Genomic DNA, 6,000 nt, shown 5'->3' on the forward strand with positions numbered 1-6,000 from the left:
CAAATTTGAAAATTGGTGCTATGGAGACTTGCTACTCAAAGTATGATCCTCAGATCAGCAGCTTCACATCCCCTGGGTACTGTCAAATCTCAGGTTCCGTGCTAAACCTACTGAATCAGAATCTGCATTTTAACAAGATCTCCAAATGGCTCATGTGCAAAATGAAGGTCAAGAAACATTGCCATAGAAGGCACTCGTCATAAACAATTTGCTCCCCTATATTTGAGACTCTTTCTTTATTTAGAAATAAACAGTCTACTTTCTCAACATTTCTTGCAGCTACAGCTTGGGCAGGCAACCTACACAACATCAATGAAGGAAGTAGAGATACGCAGAGGTTGTATAACTTGCCTGAGATCCTAGTTGGTAGGTATCAGAACTGTAATTTAAACCCAGTCAGACTTTAAAGTCTGAGTTCTCAAACATTATGCTATATTAGCAAACTACATGGAGGAAGAAAGGGGTAATATAGTGAAACAAAGTTAAGTATTAAATCTCTTCTTCTCATGAAAGTAACCAAACAAAGAAGCCAAACCACAAATCTAAGCCCCAAACAACACTGTAGTCTGAAAGTTTTGCCTTCTCAACCCCTCACCTATTCATATGTTGAAACTCTAGTCCCTGAGATGATGGTATTAGGAAGTGGAACCTTTGGGATAGGATTAGTTCATGAGGGCAGAGCTGTGGTGAATGGTATTGATGCCCTTAGAAAAGAGGACGGTGGGAGGTTAGTTACTCCTTCTACCATGTAAGAATACAGCAAGAAGTTGGCAGTCTGCACCCCAGAAAACTTCCTCACCAGAACCTCACCATGCTGACACCCTGATCTTGGACTTGCCAGTCTCCGGAACTGTGAGATACAAATGTGTATTGTTTATAAGCCACCCAGGTTCAGATATTTTTATTTTAAGAGCCTGAACAGATTAAGAAAGGTGGTACTGGACCTTTCATGTCTTCTTTCCCCCAATCCAAGCACCCTCTCCACCAGATGGATAGGGGCACAGAAGACAAGAAAATAAAGGTGTTGTCTTTGAGTCTTTAACTGGCATATGTCAAAAATTACAGAAGTAGTTAAAGGCAGAACTCATGAAATGAAAATGTGTATATGGGAAAGAATTGGGAGGAACCATTTGAAAGGGGTGCAGCATACCAACAAGAGACTGTAAGCTCCCACAGAATCAGCACAATGTGGTACCAATCCCCAAAGCCTTACAAAAGTTAAGTATGGGCCTTCTGTGCTTCCAGTAGCAGTCCAGAGAGGGCTTCCAATAGACTCCTGTCAGCACAATTGTCATCAATTATCCAGCACAAGTGACGAGCATCTCAACCATGAGTGAGGATGCTCAGCAGCGCCCCCTGAAATGCAGAGTAGGGCATGGATACTTGGTGGTGATGATTATGGCTTGAAGGGACAGCTCCTGCCTGGACCAAATTGGGATGAAAACAAAGCCATCTGGAAATCTCCCAGTTCTCCCTGTTCCCCAGGAAGTCAAACCATGCCTGATACAGAGGCAAGATGTTTAATCTGCACTTTGTTACACGGACAGCATTTATCCAAGTCTATGCTAAGTATTTTGCATTAAAACTTATTTTTTTGTCTTAAAATTTTACTTCAATCCCCAAAGTTGAAAACATATTTTCACACAAATACTTATATATATTAATAAATTCTCATAGCAGCATATTTCCTAACAGCCAAAAATGGAAGCAACCCATATGACCATCAGCTAATGAATGGATAAAGAAAATATAGTATATCCTCCATACAATGGGATATTATTTAGCAATAAAAAGGAGTGAAGTATTGATTCATCCTATAGCTTGGAACAAACTTGAAAACACCAAGTGAAGTGAAATAAACTGGGACTAAAGGACTCATCGTGTATAATTTCATTTATAAGAAATGTCCAGAAAAGGCAAATTCATAGAGACAGAAAAATTAGTGGTTGCCAAAAGTTGGAGAGACAGGTAAATGGGGAGTGACTACTAATGGGAATGGGATTTCTTTCGGGGGTGATACAAATATTCTGAAACTAGTACTGATAGTTGCATGACTTGTGATTATACTGAAAACCACATTAAAAGGTTGTGGTACATTATATTTCAATAAATATCAACTAGTAATATTTAGTTTTCATTGAATGTAAAAATATTTGTAGTACCTGAACTTGACCCTTGTGGATCTGATATTGAAAATTTTAATTAAAAAGCAGTCTTGAGAGTGCACAAACTGTGTCTGTCTTAAACAAGAAAAAGAAATGAATGCTTCAAAATGAAAATAAAAAATCACAGATTTGTTTGCTTAAAAAAAAGAAAGTGAGCTATTTAGGAAGAAACAATTGAATTTTGGAGAAGCCTGCTTCACTAGTCCCCAGAGTTACATTGATCATATTGTTTTACAACTTGGGAGAAATATTATTTTTTTCAGATTATAACACAGTAAAGATGAACTTTAGGAATAGACTAAATACTATCCTTGATAAATAGAATTATTTCTAATATTAGGCTCATGATTTCTAAACAGTCACAAAACACTATTCTCACGAAAAAATGTTGGTGAAGCATAATTTATTTTAAAAAGTAAAAATAATGTTCTTGACCTAATTTCTTCTTAACATAAAATGACTTTTTTTGCTTTGTGCTGTAAAAAATGAGACATGCAAATTAAATGTTGATCATTGGCTCAACAAACTGATCATTGTGACTATTTTTTCTGTCTTCATTAATCTAATCTAAGTATACATTATACCTCATGGGCTCTCATTAATGTCCTGTTAATAAATTCCACTTTCAAAGTGTTCTATGGTCAAGCAAGTTTGGGAAATGCTGCTGTGGCATAGTTCTTTGCACATATTTACATCAGAAAGCTTTACCTGGAAGTGTGCTACCTGGCTAAAGGAATTTACAATCCACAAATTTCAATTGCCTATTTTTAAAAAGGAGCTCAGTTTGCATATCTCAGGTGAGTCAGAACCTTAGCATGCTGTCAGCATGACAGCAGTTCTATCTCCACATTCACTTCAGTCATTTCCTTGGAGGGCATTGCAATGTTGTGTGTGGGCAACTACATACACTTCCCAGAAGCAGCATGCCTCTTCCACTTATATGTCATTAGCCAAAGCAAACTATGTGACCACACCTTATTTCAAAGGGGACAGGGACATGTAATCCTATGTATCTGAAAGGAAGATAACACAACTAGTGAATGGCCCTAATGTCTATCCTCTAGTATTGCCATTGTCCAACAGAACTGTAAAGAGAGTCACAAAGGTAACTTCCAACTTACTAGTATCACTATTAAAACTGTGAAAAAGAAGCAGTCCAGATTAATTTTAACAGTGCATTTTATTTAAGTGAATTGTGGAAAATATTTTAACATATAGTCATACCAAAATTATTTACATATTTTATTTTTTTTCTCTACTAAGTCTTTGAAATCTGGTGTGTATTTTATGCTTATAGCACACACACACGAACACACACACACACACACACACACACCCATGGCATCCCACCCAGAAAATCCTGAGACATGTACTTAGCATTGCAGAGCCACTCAAGAGAGCTGGATGTTCTGGGCCCCACCACTCACATGCAGTAGCATCTTGTGTAAGTCACTTAGCCTCTCTGGGCCATTATGGTACTCATTTTATAAACTATTTATTACAGACAATACTTGTTATAATATTAGGGCCTGAAGAAACCCTTAGGGGTCATGGGCATCAGAAGATTCCCTAATGGGAATCACATCATGCATGTGAAGGAAGATTTAACAGCACATCTCAGAGCCATGCATAGGAGCACATAATCATCCAAGACATGAGAAGAGAAGGAATCATCAACTCTGAGAAGGGAAAATTCCAGAAGCCTTCTAGAGGTGACCTTTGAGCCATGTTAAAGATGGAGAAGGATCATACCTTTGGCAGAAGTAGCAGAGAGGAAGACATCAGCACTTGGAGACCTGGAGAGTGCAAAGACAAGAAGAGAATGCTGAGGTGCTATGCTAATGAGTGGTAAGGATCTTCTCCCATGGGTGGACAGGTTGAAGGGGGCCTTGATGATCAGGCAAAAGTAGATAGGCTTGATAAATCAACAATGAGAAAATAAAAGGTACCCAGGCAAGAGAAACACTGTAAATGGGGTGTTTAAGGTAGCTATTTAGAGAATATTTGTTTTTGGCCTTTGAACAAGTAACTAGGAAAAGTATTTAATTTTTTATTTTGAAGTAAACCTAGAGGAAAGTTGCAAACATAGTACAGAGATTTGCCATTTACTTTTCATGCAGCTTCCCCAATAATATATCACATATCATAATACTATTATCAAACCCAGCAAATTAGCACTGGTAAAATGTAATTAAATAATTTGCAGATATTATTCAAATTCCTCCAGTTTTCCCACTACTCTCTGTTGTTTTACTGGTCTAGGATCCAATTGAAGATTCCACTTTGCATGTAGTGATTATGTCTCCTTAATGTTCTCCACAGGGAGACATTTCCTCAGTTTTTCTTTGTCTTTCATGACCTTGACACTTTTGGAGAGTCTACACTAGTTATTTTGTAGAATGTTCCTCAATTTGGGTTTGTCTGGTGTTTTCTTAGGATCAGACTGAGATTATAGATTTTTGGCAAGAATACCACTGAAGTGATGATGTCTTCTTGGCACATCTCATCAATGGATACATGGTGTCAACATGTCTTATTATTGGTAATACTAATTTTGATTACATGGCCAAAATAGGCCTACCAAGTTTCTGCAATGTGAAGTTACTATTAGGAAAAAAAATGGTTTGAAATCACGTTTCATGGGATCTTATTAGGTTCTTACTGATTGATCTGATTATTCATTTGTCTTTAAAATGAATTGCTCATTCAGTCATTCAGTTGTTACCTTACTGAGGATTTACTCTGTGTCAGGCATTGTGCTGGAAATGGCCATGAAAGTGATAGATAGGGTCCTCACCCTCGTGGAATCTAGTGGGAGAAAACGTTAAATTGAACATCACCAGGTTGGAGTAGAAAGACGTAAAAATGGGCTTTAAGTACTTGAGAGGAGGGAAATGCATGGTGGCTGGGTGAAGGGAAGATGGTGAAGCTGAGATCTGAGGGGCAATGAGGATTATTCAGGGGAAGGGGGATTGATACTTAGGAGGGAGCTCCTTTCTGACTATTTCTTAGCTTCCATTTTTAAAAGGAGAAATTTATATTCATTATTAGAAATCAATGAAATTAAGATCAGTATTTTTTAGTATCTAAGGTGATAATAAATTGAGAAAATTTATTTGACAAGTTTTGTCTTGTAAACCCATTTGTTAAATAAAGGTTTCCTGAATGGAGACATTAAAACAATGTATGTGAAAAACGTTTGGGCTGAAAGACTTACATATTTGGATTAAAATATTAGACTTGAGACTGTCTTCCATTTAACAGTTGAGTGTGAGTTTACCAGGTACCTCAGCACCAATAGAAAGAATACTTTCTCAATCAAGAATAGTGTAGTATACAGAAAAAAGTCACTGAGGGGGTCAACAATTTTTAAATTATTAACCATAACATAAACCTATGAAGAAGATTACAGGTTATTTTATGTAAAGGATAAGACCACATCAAAATGCATTGAGAAATATCACTGATGGTGTTAGAGACAGATACAGTTAAGAAACAGATTTAAATGCATGAACATGTATCCAAAATAATTATTTTACTTGGGTTATATTTTAATACTCAGATAATCAAAATAAAACAGTTTTAAATATTGCTTTAATGTATACAGAATGTTACTTTTATTTTTTGAAATTAATTTATTTTTGAAAATAGTTTTTGAACTATTTTAAAGTTCTATATTTATATTAGACATATAGTTTATATTAGATATATAGTATATATAGATATTATATGTATTATATATAGTATATATAGATTAGATTAGATATATAGTACTATATTACTATCAATATAATAAAATAGTCACTTAAAATGTTTCACAGAGTTATCTAATTTG

This window comes from Rhinopithecus roxellana, chromosome 22, assembly GCF_007565055.1.
Source record: "Rhinopithecus roxellana isolate Shanxi Qingling chromosome 22, ASM756505v1, whole genome shotgun sequence".
Classification (NCBI taxonomy): Eukaryota; Metazoa; Chordata; class Mammalia; order Primates; family Cercopithecidae; genus Rhinopithecus; species Rhinopithecus roxellana.